The 17,768-nt window shown below is 36.3% G+C and overlaps 1 long non-coding RNA gene across 1 annotated transcript; it reads right to left on the bottom strand.

Annotated features, from left to right (window-relative positions):
• Window positions 1–7,545: 7,545 nt before the first annotated feature.
• Window positions 7,546–16,690, bottom strand: LOC110466204. Its single transcript, XR_002464716.1, has 6 exons — window positions 16,577–16,690; window positions 11,508–11,834; window positions 10,851–11,074; window positions 10,403–10,598; window positions 8,692–8,870; window positions 7,546–7,675 (listed from the first exon to the last, which is right to left on the bottom strand). It is a non-coding gene; the product is annotated as an uncharacterized LOC110466204 (long non-coding RNA).
• Between the last annotated feature and the right edge of the window lie 1,078 nt (window positions 16,691–17,768).

Here is a 17,768-nt window from a genome sequence, read left to right as displayed (position 1 = left end):
GTTCAAAGGGGTATAGAAAGGACAGCCCTAATTGGATTTGAGATTACAATAAGGAAGATTGGTTTTGAAAACGCAAATCCTATACAGTGAATTTGAATTAGGCAAACAGGGTGGTAAGTCAATTACATTTGACTTGATGACGGGTATTGAACATACATTTTAATTGACAAAAAAAGAAAGCATATAACTGATATACGATTATCGTATTACCTTAGTTCAGAAAATATAAAATCGATATATATCATCATTACGCCATGTTCTGTCAAATACAAAGCACTATTGCTTTTAATAATTAGAAATGCTTTTATAAGGAAAGGAAATGTATTGTTCAGAGGAAATTCCAAACACGGCCTACAACACTGTACCTCTCATGATTTTAAAATTTAAAACGTTGTTGATCTATCAGATCGATTCGCCCCACATCCAACTCCTGTTTCACAAATACTTAGAGCAAAACGAAATCTGCATCATCAACAACCTACAACTATATGCAGTCTAAGGGGTGTCAATCACAAGAATGTAAGCTATAGTTTTCCCCGTGTGAATGGTTAGTTCAAATGGGTATAGAAAGCACAGCCCTAATTGGGATCAAGCTTCCGTTTATTGATGATGTTACATGTAAGCTATTTATAATCGATAGATTTATGTATATATATGGATAAAAAGTCAAATAAATTTTACTTCTCTTTTTTAATGTTTATTTTTTTTTTATTTTTTTATAAAGTTTAAAATGTTTACACTTGATATATTTACATGTATATACATTTAAAATGTAAAATATTGTTTTCAATTATACTTTTTTCCTTGAAATTTCAAATAAAGTAGCACTTATTAACAATTACTTTAACATGAATATTTAAATTTAAAATACTGAAAATTGGTTTTGAACACGAAAATGTATAAAGTGAATTGGAATTAGGTAATACGGATGATAAAACAATTACATTTGAATGGATGATTGGCAGGGATAGGATATCCAAACGTATTTACATATCTTTTTCGGTGTTTTTTTCAAACCGTTTTTTTTCCCGTTTTTTCCCCCCGTTTTATGTTTATTTTTAAATTACCGTTGATATTTCACAGTACACTGTTTGTTTTATAACTGCATGTTTACTTTTTACGGAACAGCGTTTGTTTTATAACTGCATGTTTACTTTTCACGGAACAGCTTTTGTTTTATAACTGCATGTTTACTTTTCAAGGAAGTGTTTACGTTTCAAGGAACAGTGTTCCGTTTTGGTGGAGCGTTGTCTTCTCACGGCCGACAGTTTAGTTTTCACGGAAAATCGTTCGGTTTCCGAATTTCTTTTGTACTGTCGGGTACTTTCATGTCTGCCGACCGGCCACGCTCTCGTCCGCGACAGGCTTACCTTATCGGCAGTGTAGCGGTTGGCTACGGGTATTCTGAATCGTATAAAGCACTAAAATCGCTGTAACCGGTTCGTCATTTTGCAGTAATGCATGCAATTCCACAAAAGTGACGTTTCTGTTATTTAACACACGATTAATACTCTTTGTTCTACGCCACCAACATCAAGTGGGCGTTTTGGTTTACCCTTGTTTTACGAAACGTTTGTTTTATTGTACAACATAATCAGCGAATCATTGTACCCCAAGTATGTGTTTTATGGTTGGTTGGTTGGTTAACGAGTTTTGCGCCTACATGAATCCGCCCTTACGGGTTTTATCTCACTGACGGAAGTCAGTGTTCTGTCGGCGTGAGGGAAGTTGCCTTCCCTCGGGGGGTGGTTAGGAGTAAGGTGTCTTACCATCTTTGGTAACAGAACGTTCACGAATAAACCAAGCGCTCGCCAGTGTGGGCGGGTCCAAGTGTCAGACTTTTGAAAACTTCTTTCTGATTGGTCAGTCCGCTGCAGAATGACACGTCACCAGCGCAGATCACGGAGTACTTGCAATGTTTTTTGTTGTTTTTTTCCTTTTTTTTTTTTTGCTTTTCGTGTCTTTTTAGCGATGTGGCTATGTTTACATTAATACGAGACATCAGACATTATATTTGTTTGCGTTCTTGGTGGCCGTATAGGCCATCGACAACTTACTATCTTGACATGAGGCGGCCTGTTGACAGTCTAATATCAATAACCCTTCGGTTTTGGTCCTAACAAAGTAATTGGAGGCTTCAGAATAAAAATTTAAATGTCTCACGAATTTTTCACAAATTCAGAGAAAAAATCTATTTTGGACCAAATCTCAATAAAAAAAATCGCTGATCTCACTAATTTGCACCAGAAAGTTATGGCATGTATAGACTGGTCTTGTGGCAGTAATTTAGTACCATTACTGTCGTCCAATGGTCCACAGCTCTTGCTGAAAACGTCATCTTTGTTGAAAGGTCACTTGAACTGGAAAAAAAGGTTTGAAGAATGCATTTGGTATTTATAATGTCGGTGTAGTGAGTTGTATAATTAGTTTGTCACGCGAGATATTCCTTTTGTATCATATTTACCAACGCTCTATATGAAATCAATTTTCAGTAAATAGGAAATATGCCTTAAATAATTTGGTGTTTTTTTTATTGCCGGGGTGGGGTTAGTGTGGGAAGAAATGGGGATTAGGTGGCGAGTATGTTTGTGCAAGTGAGTGCATGTTGCCAGAGTAAATGTTTGTACGTTGGGGATCAAATGGGGTTCTGACTATGGTAAGATTATGTGTGTACCAGTGTTTGGGGTGTACCTTCATTCATTCTTTATAACTTTAAACCTTCTGGTTCATCAGTGAAATGCATATATATAGTGCAAATATTTCAAAATTATATACAAACGAATAATACAACACTCAGACCATGCCTACATGATAAAATTAGAGCGATTCTTTTCAGCTTGAACAGTATTGAATCTCCCTTTTTGACTGTCGCTCAGAAATTGTGCTTAATTAGACTGCTCTTTATTATTTTTGTTATGCCAAAATATTTTATAAAGAAACATTTCTTAAATAAAAGTATAATGAGTACATTTAACAAAAAAATAAATTCATCTTCAACATTGTCATCTTTCCTTAAATACTGTGAAATCTATCAGTTTCAGTATTTAACATATGTGATGACACCCAAATTTTAGCAGCTTGTTTAATAGTTTGTGAACAAATAGGTTTAATTAAATACTGTTGAAGACAAAAATTACTGCAGATAAATTTATAAAGAGAACACATATATAGCAAATGAATTAATCAAATCTAAACACTCCTGTTGAAAAATGTCACGCATCTACATTTAATGATGTTCAGAATTTGACCTTCATCATCCTGTTTGCCATAAATATTCCTAACCTAAATAATACTTTTGTATTGTCACTGCCCCTTTCAATAATCTCATCATATATACGGGCCTTTAAAAAGCTTATATTTGAAAATTCAAAATCTTCTACTCATATGTAAAGGTAGTCTCCCTATTTCCTGGTAAATCTAACATTAAGTGTGCTTTTCCTACCCGCCAAAATATCTTTCACAAAAACTAAAATGTATTTTCTCAATATCTGGTGCTTTGTGATAGCCCAAAACTTTAGCTCTTTAGTTCAGGATGCAGCACACAAAAGTATCAAAAAATGCTAAGTGAACTTTCAATATTGAAATATTTCTTCTAAAACATAACCATTGTAAAACCACTTTGCTACCTCTTTCAAACTGTATGTACTACAATTTCTAAAAACCAGGATGTTGGTTTTTTTCAACGTTAATAGTTTAATTCCATTTTTTAGTGTATTTTAACAATGAAACTTTTGATTCATTTTTTGCTATCCCTCTGCCAAATCAGCTAACAAAACTAGATCATCTGCACACATTAGTAAAAATAAGTTAATAGGTGTAGGTCCTTTGCACATGAAATCCTAATTGAGATAGAACCAAGTTGGCAAATAGTGAAATAATGAAGGTCATCACATTTTTGAGAAATAGGTTCAAAGGTAAAAAAAAAAAAACCAGGTACTTAGGTACATAAAGAATTGTCACAAGAACACAGGAAATTTAGTCCACAAAAAGTCACAAGAAACATTAATTTTGGTCCACTATTAAAGTCAAAGCAAAGTGGTACAAAGTGTCCCCATTGTCATGGCTGAAGAAGTACTGCACCTGACCAATACATGACCCTCATTGAGCCGCATATCACACTATAGATGACTTCTGGATTGTTCTAAGTTCCAGTGGAGCAGCCCTGTATGTGACAGTGTTGCCTTATCTAGGGATGAACTTTCTGGCATACTGGTGGACAGTGACCATGCTGTTTTGTCCTCTGGAGATGTCCATCTGCTGGTACAACTTGTTGGTGTGACCCAGTTCCTCCGGAGTCATGTTCCTACTTGATATCCTTCCAACAGTCATCTGGGTCTCCATATGGCTTGGTTGATCACTCGCAAGTTTCTTAGCAGGAGGAAGCTATCCAGCAGCCTGCAGCATGCTCATCATCCACTGGATCTGTAACAAATATGAGAATTTCAATAATAAAGAAAAATATTACAATTTTGTTTTGTAAGACAAAATTTAAGTGCATTGACCATGACCTCTTGATAGAATAACAATAAAAATTACTACATATTTCAAAAACTGATGAAATTTGGTATGAATTAGTTAAGAAATGGATAACATCAGATACTCTTTTTAATTCAATTTGGATACAGACTTATTAAGTAACAACAGTAAATATGAACACCTTCATTTTACATAATATATCTACATACTACCAGTCAACCTAGGTTTGTAACATTTCTATAGATTTTAATCACAACACACCAACTTATCTACCAGCAATCCAAACATGTATACTGAACAGCTCTATACATATTTCTGTGTTTGTAGCAAAAATATATGCAATTTCAAAAATGTGGGAAAACTATTTAACAAATAAAATTCATTTGAATTCTCATGATCTTATGCAGACAATAATTAACTTGTAAGGAAAGACTAAAAGAATTTAAAAGATGAATATTTTATTATAATGTATTCAAATTCTGATTACCTTCATGTGTTTGACAGCTGCAAGCTCTAGATATCTTGCACTGCCAATGGCTCTGCTGAGTGTGGAGTCGAGCCGCTCAAATGGGAACATCCAGAAATTGGACACGGGTCCAAATTTCCTCAGATAATGAGGTAGATGGTGCATTATATGCATCACAGCACCCTGAAACAAAAAGCTTACTTTTTATAAACAATTATGTGAGCCTAAAGTTAACTTAACAGCCCCATCCCACAAAATATCAGAAACTAGAATTATGTCAGTGTGACATTACAGCCGCTCACCACTTTAAATTTAATTGCTTCAGTGACACGTTGAGCATAAAAATCTACTATAATAACTCAGATATGTGTTCTGTATTCTGCTAATTGAAAATCAGGTCATCTGATGATGTTTCGTTTAGGATTTTCAAAATCAATCACCTCTTAAATGATGCCTTAAAAACATTTCTCCCTCTCTTCTTTTTTCACCCTCTTTAAGTGTGACGCATTGTTGTAGATGTGACATGATAGGATTTTCAAAGAATGGCAATCGGTGAATGGATAATAAAGAATAGGTGCATTTGTTGCTTGTGAAATGAAGGATAATTAACAGTAGTGGGAAAACATGCATGGAGAAAAGAGACATTGTACTCCTTTTATTCTTATTTATTTTTCAATCATATTAGTGAAAATTATTAATATTTGTAGCGACTATATTTACCGTCATTGAATATACAAAATCTCACAAATGTTCTTGGAATATATTTGAATTATATTTCCCAATGCGACTTTACCAACGTAAGAGTTATTTCCCTTACACCCAATTGGATCTATTTTGACACTGCGCGAATTCTTGTCAAACAGCAGCGGCAGTTGTGTCATGTTCTTAAATTGTTACACTTTCATAAATAAATACAACAGAAATAGCATGCTGTGTTACAAAAATGTTTGATAAGCATACACAGTTCACATATCGTCTCGTCTCGGAGCCATTAGTCTACCGTTATCAACCTAAGCACGATATGGCATATATACGTTACCGTTTAAAACATCAAAATAGAGTTTATACTTCATCACTCATACGGTTTATAAGTTTATATATTTACTTCTTCCTTCTACAGACAGCGTCAATGCTTGACAGTCTTCACATGTGCTTTCTCGAATCATATGTGTTTCACACGCGTAACACTCCCCAGACCGCAATCCAAGTTGCTAAAACGCTCAAACCTAGTGCACCAATTTCACCACCACAACAATCGTAGAATGTACCGGAGATAAACATTTTGTTTTCAGCAATTATTTAAAGTATGGATTATTATTTGGAGAAGAGTATCAGAAGACTTTATGTAACCCACAGGTGAGTGTCAGAGATTCTACTTTCTATTTACGATAACGAAACTATATAGCGGAAGCATGCAATACTGAATTATGCGCACGCACCTCGAACGGAAGTGGGTCCGTCATTTCGTTCTCTGGACAGAATTAATAAGCCGCTCAGATCTCGCCAAGAGCGGCTTAAAAATAGAAAGTATTGCAAGCAATATTAGTCTATAAATAATGTAAAATGTAGATGAAGTAGCATAAAAGTTATGCTTCAGTTTCAACAAGAGCCCCATGGGCCTTAACGGTCACCCGAGTCCTACAGTATTTATTTTTGTTGTTGAAATATGTATCAATTTGAGTAAAAAATTGTTAAGTATAACGTTAACTTAAGTTTGTCAGGACCATGAGCTGATCCGTGGCGGCCATATTGGATTTCTGATTGAGCTGAAAAATAACAACACTTTGTCAGGACCATTAGTCGATCATTCCTACAAAGTTTCAGTTCAATTGGCCCAGCGGAACTTGACTTTAAGTGTGAAATTGTTTTTTTCAAAATGGCTGCCATGGCGGCCATATTGGATAATTTCTGATCGACCAAAAAATAACATCACTTTGTCAGGACCATGAGTCGATCATTCCTATTAAGTTTCAGTTCAATCACCCAAGTAGAACTTGACTTTAAGTTTGAAATAATTTTTCAAAATGGAGGCCATATTGGATTTCTGATTGACACGAAAAATAACAACACTTGGTCATGGAGATGTCAGTAACCTTCCCATGAAATATGAATGAAATCCCTTTGCCAGTATTTCAGCTTAAGTTGAAAATGTAAAATGTTAACGGACGACAACAGACATAGACGGATAGCAATAGGTCACTTGAGCTAAAGCTCAGGTGACCTAAAAATGAAATAAAGGACAACTCTGTATAAAGTCAGGCACAAGACTTTTTTTCAATTGAAGTCGAAAGAGTACAATTTAAGCCCCAAACAAGCTATACTTAGAAGGAAATAAAAAAAATATTTTCAAGAAGTGCAAGTCTTTCTTGTATTTCATCGAGAACCTAGATTATATCATTCCATTTATAGAATCTTACTCTCTTGTAATAGGAAGAAATTTTCAATTCATTGTACTGGAGACTGAAACTGTTTACCATAATTTAGTAATTTACACTTGTTCCAGGACATCCTAATAATGCAAAAGTATTTACCTGAATACTACACGGAAAATCTCTCTCCATCAATGCCAGGGATTGATACCATGTGCTTTCAATCCTATCCATGGCTGACATGGACAGCTGTCTTGTGTTCATGTAGTTCTTTGAGGCACTTCAAGAACATAAACAATGTATGTCTTTGAATTGTTCCAAGGCAATCACGTAGAATGTACCTTAGCATTCCAGTTGTGAAGATCTAAAACAATGTAAATTTTGTTGTGTTATTGGTTTTAAAAATTACGCATTATCATGATCTCCAACATTAAGTCATATATTTTGTGGTTGTTCTTAGTTTTTAAACAAAGGGGAGGTAACACCAATTGATGTATTTTATTTATATTCTCTCGACATATGGGTTTTGTGTTGCAAATCTCACACAAAGTGTTTTCATTACTTTAGGACCCTCAGGAGTAGTGGAAACATTTTTTTCTCTCTAAAAGTAAGGGTCATAGCTCCAATAGAAATAGATGGATTAAAATATTACTTGCAGGATCAGTCAAGTTTCATGAAACTCAGCTTAAAATGAAGGAGTTAATTTACATAAAAAAGGGAAATAACTCCAAAATTTGATCGATTTAAATTTCAATCACAGGTGCACAACTTGACAGTGTTTTGATTATATCAGTGGAGTTTCAAGAAATTTGGCTGACAGGTGCTGGAGGAGTTGTGGGGACCAAATTGTGTCTTTTGACAGACAGATGGACAGACAATTAGATTCCACCACCTAACTTTGCTGCTGTAGGTGTTATAAGAATATTGACTAAGTTTCATCAAAACTCGAGTCATATTAGGTTAAGAAACATAGACATAGACCAATTATATTAGAGCAAGATTTAATGAAGCAAAAGTTTTGGTCAATTGCTAACTTACAACCTGTAGGAAATTATTGAACAAGGTCATATTCTGTTATTTTTATGGAAACCACCATTGCATATTGTACATGCTTTACCAAATTTCATCAAAAATAAACAGTTTTTAATCTTGAAACTCAACAAGTGTCAATGTTGATTAAAGCATGTAGCTCATTATGATTAAGCAAAATTAGCTTATCTTTAAATTAATCTTAGTATTTGTGCAACATACATACTTACTAAACATCAAAGTCTTCAGATATTCAAGCAAGTTATCTTGTTGCAACAAAGGTATAGACAGACATATTCACCCATAACATACCTAAACATGTTGACAGGTTATATAAAAAAGAAAAAGTACCTTCATCCATGTGTGTATGGCTCTTCATGCCATAGGTTTTAGTGAACAGGGTTGTTGGCATGTCGTCAAAGTCTATCGGGACTTTGACCATCTTTAGTCTTCCATTGGCTTTCTCTTTTTCCTCCTCCTTAGAAAGGGTTAATGGAGCAGCGGGTAAGGCGTCTTTAGCTGAACGCGTCCTAACAAAAACAAGCAATAACAAGAATTCCACGGAAGTGGATGTGTCGCCTGCGCAGGAAGCTGGGAGATTACGAAGAAATAGACACACTTTTCATTTCAAGAAATAATGTTAAAAGTAAGCAATAATCATAGATAATGTTTTTGGATGGCATCATTTTGTTATATAATCTGTAATTCTGGGAAGAATACTCTGAGTTTTAAGGAACTTGCTATGGATACTCATCGTCTCAATTCCAAGTTTAATTTGTATGAATTGTCGGATGGTTTCCCATAAATAAATGAATAAACTTGTGAATTATGATGTTAAACAGCTAGTGTTGTCAATAACATTTGGAGTAAGACGGCATTTCAGAGGTATACACGGTGGGTCAAGTGGTACTAGATTGAAGCCGCCCAGTATACAGTTTTAGTGAAGTTTCTATTTATAGTAACAGTGACCTTGACCTTTGGACCTGAAAAGCAATCCCAAGCAAGCACTTTTGGTAAGGAAGCATTGCCTGAAGTTTGAGTTTGATCGACCCAAAGAAACTCAAGAAATTGCACGAAAACAGATTTTCTATTTAAAGTAACAGTGACCTTGACCTTAACCTTTGGACCTGAAAAGCAATCCCAAGCAAGCACTTTTGGTAAGGAAGCACTACATGAAGTTTGAGTTTGATCGGCCCAAGGAAACTCAAGTTATCGCACGAAAACCTCTGTGCGGACGCCGACGCCGACATAGCAATACCTATGTGTCACCAGCTTTCACAGGCGACACAAAACGTTAATGCTTCTTTAAAATAAACAAGGTTATCGCGAGCGGTATATAATACGCCCGTCACACATTGAATGAGCAGTTGTTTGTATGATTGAAATATATGAAGTATTTGTGAGTAATTGATATTAAAAGAGAAATCATTCAACATAACTGGTAGATCAATGAGTGCAATACAACATCATGGAACGCATGCATCGCATTAATGAAACCAAGGGTAATAACTCCAGTAATTACAGTCGGATAATGGCGGTTATCAAACTTGTCCGTGGTTTCATGGTAATTAACCTTGTTGTGAAGTTTGAAGTTAATCCGTTAATAATTACTCGAGATATCGAGCGGACACTGTTTCGGCAAGTAAAGGGGCATAACTCCAGAAATTATGGTTGGATAATGGCGGTTATCGAACTTGTCCGAGGTTTCATGGTAATTAACCTTGTTGCGAAGTTTGAGGTTAATCCATAATTAATTACTCGAGATATCGAGCGGACATCGTTTGCCCGCCCGCTCACGTGATAACATAATACGTCCCCGTCTTCGACGGGCGTATAAAAATGATCAAATACAAAATATAATGCAATGATTGAATATCATTTTGAAACTAATCACATCAGTAATTGATTTGCAAGTTAATATTTTAAAATGATGACAGTATAATAGTAGTTTGGTCAAAAGCATTAAAAGATAGCACAAAGGTACATAACCTGTGATTTCACAGATTTCACGTATCAACCAAACCTTCTCTTTCCAAGGTATTATTATAGCAAAAATAATTACCCAGTCAGTCAGTGCACTTTAAAGGAGTCGCGACACATGGAGTATGCAAGCTCTTCTTGGTTTTTCCTTAGGAGAATGGTCTCTCTCTCTTCTTTGCGAGAAGGAAAAGCTTTCTGATGTCTTAAACTATCGTCAACAGGAAGGAACTTGTGACTGCCTAAAAATACCACCCTGTCAAGTATTGAGCTATGCTCACCTGGGAAAAATGAAACAAAGACAGCAGTAAGACATCAGGAATAGCCGAATATAGCAAATCAAACACTGAAATTTATTATGAATTGACAAAAGATCTATGTACCACAAGGAACGGAAGGCTTTGCCTAAGGCGACCTAAGACAGATAAAAAAAATCCCTCAGAACTTTTTGAAAAGTTCAATTTTTTTTTATTATTAATGGTGCTGACAATCATAGCATTTTTTATCTTATTTTCATATATTTAGAGTGGTACCTTCTAAGTGACAGCGAGGGCAAGCTTTCATGCTACTGTACGTCACTCTATTTTTTCCTTCACAGCACCAGGGATGTCACAGACGAGCATCATTACTCGATCCTTCAGTGTCGTCAAGGACTTTGATAAGCTGTCGTAAGCAAGTAACACGCCTTCCTTCAATTAGGCAAGTTCATCAACTAAGATGCGGTTGAAAGCTTTAATGTTAGCAGGGGTGCTGGGTCCTACAATAATAAAAAGTTAAAGAAGGAATTTCATTCAAAATGGTTACATACTAACAAAGTTAATTCAGAAACCTATGGCCAGTTGTTTAATCCTAAAAACCTTCGACATTTGATTTCATTATGTCGTTTCCGCCATTTTGATGGAATCTCAAACACATTTTTAATGCAAATGAAAGTGACAAAGTGACATATCAACATGACCTGTCAAATTCAAAATTAAAAAAATCCATTTATGGATTCCCAGATAAGGTATCATTCCCTGAATACTATGGCATTTTACTCACACAAATGACAAAACATACACAAGAACATACGGAATATTAAAAAAACATCATATAGAGAAATCTATTACGGAAATTATTTTTATTTGCCATATTCAACATTTTCACTTTGCATATTATTATTAATCTTTATTAGTTTCCTTTAACCTTACCCCTTATCAATCCAAACAGCATTCGATTGTGGGTTAATTCTAACTTCAGATGGTAGGTTCAAGATAATTCCTGACCGAGCCCAAATGCTGTAGTGCCTTGAGGTGGCTTGATGGTGATATGGGTTAAACCCATCAGAACAATAACTAAAAGCGACAGTCCGGTTGCTTTGATCTGTTCCCATCTGCTGTTGAAAGCGATGCCACGCTGGTGTTGAATGAATGTCCTCCATGAAAGGCCCAAAACTCCCCTTCTTCTTTCCCAAAAGCCCTGATAAAGGCACCTCGAGCATCTGCTTAAGTCTTGGAATTATTGGTATGGTGTAATACCTAAAAGACAAAACATATATTTTGTGGAATAAAATATGCATACCTCATGCTAAATGAGAGTGTCTAATTGAACTACAACCATCGAAAATAATGAAGTTTAGGTTCCACAAAACACAGAAAAATACATGGTATCGTAATATTGGCTTAAGAACAACTTGCATCCCCTCATGGATCAAAATATAAAACATGTCACCGGATAATAAAGATATAGTTCCAAAATATGAAGAAGATCTTACATTTTTCGTCCATGTCATATTGAATTTGTTAAACGAGTTCAATAATTTAATATGGCACAAGCCATTTAAGGGTCATATCAAATTATTTAACTCGTTTCATAAATTCAATATGACATGGACATGAATGCTAGATTCTATTTATCACTATCATTCATAACTCTGATTATAGTATTGTCGTCCTGCACTGTGCAGTTCTAAAAAAAATAAAAAATAAATGAGCATGCAAAAAAAATAATAGCAAATCTAAAATTTCAAATTCATTTAACATTGTAAATGTATTATGTGGTAAAGAAAACAAAAGTAGTGCCCGTATTAGTGGCGTAGGTATATGTTCCCATGGTTTTGACCATGCAGTCAAAGCACCTTTAGGTTTTATACATGGGTATGAAAGAATCCAGAGAGGGTTATATTACGTAATATATGCGTCTCTGGCCAATCGCAATATTATAACTTATCATGCCAGCATTTATGGTTTGCATAAATTGATGTCACCAGGCTGCCACATATTTATGCCCAAAATTTGTTTTAGTGATTACATGCAATGTTCATTTATGTCTGTTTTGCTTTGATATCCAACATTAAACAGCACATCATAAAATGTACATTTTCAGGTGAAAATCACTTTCAGGAAGATTCAATTTTAAACAAGAGGCCCACAGGGCCGGTATCGCTCACCTGAATATGTTTAAAATAATTGGTATGAAGTAGGTGCTGTAAGTACATATGAAATTTGTGAAAGATCCATACAGTACTTGAGATATAGTGAGAACAAACTTCAAACAACCTCCATTTCTCCTATTGGGCCCAGCCCTTCTGCCCTTTGGGAGACCACACCTACTGCTTATACAAAATTGAGTCCCCTTGGCCCATTGATGCTCCAGACTAAATTAGGATAAAATCACTTAATCTTTATGGTAGAAGAAGGATTTTAAAGGTTTTACCTCTATTTCCCCTATTGAGCCCCACCTCTCTGCCTCCAGATGGGTCAGACACACTGTTTATACAAAATTGAGTCCCTTTTGCCTAAAGATGCTCCAGACTAAATTAGGATAATATCCCTTAATCCCTATGGTAGAAGAAGGATTATAAAGGTTTTACCTATATTTCCCCTATTGGGCCCCCCCCTTCAAGTCCCAGGGGGGGCCACACCCACCGTTTATACAAAATTGGCTCTCCTTTACCCAAGGATGCTCCACACCAAATATGGACCAAATCCTTTCATTCCTACAGACGAAGAGTTATAAAGAATAATTTAATTGCTGTTTCCCCTATTGGGCCCCGCCTCTCAGGCCCCTGGGGGGCCAGACCCACGGTTTATACAAAACTGGTTCCCCTTCACCCAAGGATGCTTCAGAACAAATCCTTTTATTCCTACATTAGAAAAAAGGATTTTAAAGAATTTGCTATATTTCCCCTATTGGGCCCTGCCCCTCAGCCCCCAAGGGGGCCACACCCTACGTTTAATTAAGCAATAAACTGCATAGATGTGGCAGACCAACTGGTATAACTGCCACATGTGTCACAGACAAACTGAATGGTGCGCGCTTGCGCACCATGATAAGTTTGTCCGTGACACATGTGGCAGTTATACAAGTTGGTCTGCCACGTCTATGCAGTTATTGCTTATATTTATTTTTCCATAATGAGAATTCGCAAAATTTTTTTTATGACTTTTCCAAATTTCAAATTTCCCGCTTATTACCACCAGGCCAGGTCAGTATCTAGAACGGCACAAAGATAACAGCTGACGCCATGCGCTATTTCCCATACAAAATTGAAAAGACTTTCGTTAATAATTCATTTGATTTTGATTTATATATATATCATATTCTCGATTCATAAATAGTAACAAATGACATTTTGTAAGTAATTAATCAAGTGTCGTAAAACATTTTCCGATTTTATTGCGACCTATATCCGGCGCACGCACTCAACGGAAGCCCGCAGTAATCAGGTCAGAGTTATATTTGTGGTCCGGCATGTTGTTGATGTTGATCGTGCAACCGGAGAAGGTTGAATTGGTGAAAAATCCAGGCGTAAAATTGTTTGTTGATCTCACAGACACTTGAGACAGGCAGCTGGTCTTAGGGATCAAAGCAGGAGATACCGATAAGTTCGGTAGTGACACTGTTAAGTCGCTCGGAGGTGCAAAGACCAACTTCAGTTATAGTCTCATAAGATGAAGCTGCTATTGGAAGTACTTTAGTAGTAATATAGAAGGGCTTTGCCACACCAAATGTAAATATACAACATTGGTTCCCCTTTACCCATGGATGCTCCATACTAAATATGGACCAAATCCTTTCATTCCTACAGAAGAAGAAGGATTTTAAAGAATAATTTGCTATGTTTCCCCTATTGGGCCCGCCCCTCAGGCCCCTTGGGGGCCACACCCACAGTTTATACAAAATCAATTCCCCTTCACCCAAGGTTGCCTCAGACCAAATATGGAACAAATCCTTTCATTCCTACAGAAGAAGAAGGATTTTAAAGAATTTGCTATATTTCCCCTATTGGGCCCCGCCCCTCAGCCCCCAGGGGGGCCACACCCAGAGTTTATACAAAATTGGTTCCCCTGTACCCAAGGATGCTTCACACTAAATATGGACCAACTTCATTTATTCCTACGGAAGAAGAAGGATTTTAAAGAATAATTTGCTATGTTTCCCCTATTTGGCCCCACCCCTCAGGCCCCTGGGGGGGCCACACCAATGGTTTATACAAGATTGGTTTCCCTTTTCCCAAGGATGCTTTAGACCAAATATGGAACAAATTCTTTCATTCCTACAGAAGAAGAAGGATTTTAAAGAATTTGTTATATTTCCCCTGTTTGGCCCTGCCCCTCAGCCCCCAGGGGGGCCAGAGCTACGGTTTATACAAAATTGGTTCCCCTTCACCCAAGAATGCTTCAGACCAAATATGGAACAAATCCTTTCATTCCTACAGAAGAAGAAGGAATTTAAAGAATTTGCTATATTTCCCCTATTGGGCCCCGCCCCTCAGCCCCCAGGGTGGCCAGACCCACCATTTATACAACATTTGTTCCCCTTCCCCCAAGGATGCTTTTGACCAAATTTGGTCAAAATCTGCTCAGTCGTTCATGACTAGTAGCGTTTTAAAGGAAAAGTTGAAGGACGGACGGACGCTGCGTTATGGCATAAGCTCACCATGGTTCTTCGGATCAGGTGAGCTAAAAATAAACTGTTAAAATACAATGTGCATACAATTATTGACTGTGATTGAAAAACTATTTCTTGTCCTATTTAGGTACTGTGGGGCTAAATTATTTGTTCAGCAAATTATTGTTAAGAAGCCATACACTAAATCTGGTAGCGTTATGTTAATTAGATTTACACAATAAATTAATCCATTGTTATTTTTATTGTCCCCTTTGCATATGCAACGAGTAAGTATTAGACAAATCACAGAGGTTCGTTACAAATGCCCAATATATATACTTTATACTGATATGGATAACAGCTAGCACACCAGTGGCAGTGGATATATGCCCATCGTGTTTCCATAATATAACCACACCAGCCCATTGTAAACCCGGGCTGTTGGAATGCCGTACAGTGTCAGTGAACAGACCGACCCAACACAGTACCGCATAAAAATCTGAATCATACTAATTACTATTCAGAGGACAAATACACTGGATGACCTAACGATATTACGTCTCGCATGTCATTCCGTTTTAGAAATCTTGAAAGCTTTCTGTTGACGTGGTTGAGCTCCACGACATATTTTTTTTCTTCGTTTTCCTTTCATCAGATACCCGGATGCATTGAGCGGGGACCTCTCAAAGGCGCTTGAATCACTCGCCAAAGTCATTTCCATTTATCGCTTTCAAAATGGTTGGACTAGACCGTTTTTTCGTTTAAATATGTAGTTCAACCGGTGGAACCACAGTTGTTCGTTTATTAAACAATGTCGGACCTAGTAATCTGATGCTGCTTTAATTCAGGCGAGCCTTGAGAAAGCCTTACAGGGCCTGCATATGCAGGTCCGCAATTGTATTTATACACAAATATGCTGCATTTAAAAACGGACGTACCTGTTGTTCCGCATAAAAGAACAGCACATAGATTTGCCCATTTAGATAGATTAGGCACGAATCTCGTCATTTGATTTGTTTATGGCGAGCTGTTAAGTCGCCTGCATATACTGCGTCATATTTATTATTAACGACCAGTTCTCATTTCAGAAAATAGTCGGCCATTGAAACTAGGAAAAATACAACCAAACTATACAATATAGATAATCCACCCTAAATAAAAACATGCAATACTGAAATATGTGGATCCCACATTACTAACTTATACGGTTCCTTTTTATTTGTAAAACATTTTGGTTTCTTTTTATTCATAAAACATTTCGGGTTTAATTTTTAGAAGTAGCCGAATCTATTAATAATGGGAGGTCACTTTCATTGTTTATACGTTCATATATGGAAAGCAAAAAAAACCATTACAGCACGCGTTCCGTTTAGAATTTATAATTTACCTGTAAGCTTCTGTCTTTGGCCGTTTGCATCCAGGATATAACTGTTCTTTATTGAAGGTAAAGAATCCACACGGACACACTAAGTGCTCTTTGTGATCAATGACAAGTTCATCTGTGATTCTGCATCCGTCAAATATAAGCCATATGATTATATAGATCTATATGATTAATGGTAATTTGTTTTTATACAATGTGTATATATGTTATTACTACCACTGCATGAATACCAATTAAAACTTTAAATCGTAAAAAGGTATCGAAACTTGGATTTCAACACTTATGATACTTATAAACGCATTAAAGATCAGCAAGAATGCCGTACAATGTCGGTTTTAACAGAATGTCGTAAAAATCAGATGTCGGATTAGACATCTTTTATTGTTTAAAGTTTACTGTTACTCAGTCAATGGTATGCATTGTAAAATAAAAACAGATTTATGTATGCAAGAAGCAAATTACATTCCCAATACAGTTTTATTGTGTGTGCGTGTGTGTTGGTGTGTGTATGTGTTGGTGTGGGTCGGGTGGGGTGGGGGTGGGGTTAAAGACGAACTTATTGTAATTGTCAGATTACTAGAAATGGTCGATTTTGATGTTGTTGTAGACTTACATTTCCTTAAAGGTTTTCGGCAGGTTGCTCTTTGGTACAGAGACAGAATGTACCATCTGCAGTAATGAATCTATTTCTGCCTCACTGCAGCCCCTCTTGTTGCAAAACTGCAATACAAATGAAACGTATCAATAAACAAAATGTTTGTAGAAAATCGTTTACAGAAATTGACAATTAACAATAGCAATTTTGTTTAACTTAATAAAAGCTATAACGTAACTGATATTTTTTTTTACTCAAACTCAAACGTAGTTTTTCAAAATGGCGGCCATGGCGGCCATATTGGATTTCTGATCGACCCGAAAAATAACAACACATTGTCAGGACCATGAGTCGATCATTCCTACGATCTTTCAGTTCAATCTGCCCAGCAGAACTTGACTTTAAGTTTGAAATAGTTTTTCAAAATGGCGGCCGTGGCGGCCATATTGGATTTCTGATTGGCCTGAAAAATAACAACACTTTGTCAGGACCATGAGTAGATCATTCCTACCAACTTTCAGTTCAATCCGCCCAGCAGAACTTGACTTTAAGTTTGAAATAGGTTTTCAAAATGGCGGCCGTGGCGGCCATATTGGATTT

This window comes from Mizuhopecten yessoensis, unplaced genomic scaffold (assembly GCF_002113885.1).
Source record: "Mizuhopecten yessoensis strain PY_sf001 unplaced genomic scaffold, ASM211388v2 scaffold11125, whole genome shotgun sequence".
In the NCBI taxonomy this organism is placed as follows: Eukaryota; Metazoa; Mollusca; class Bivalvia; order Pectinida; family Pectinidae; genus Mizuhopecten; species Mizuhopecten yessoensis.
Note: the sequence above shows the minus strand (reverse complement) of the source record. Positions and strands in the feature narration are given on the sequence as shown.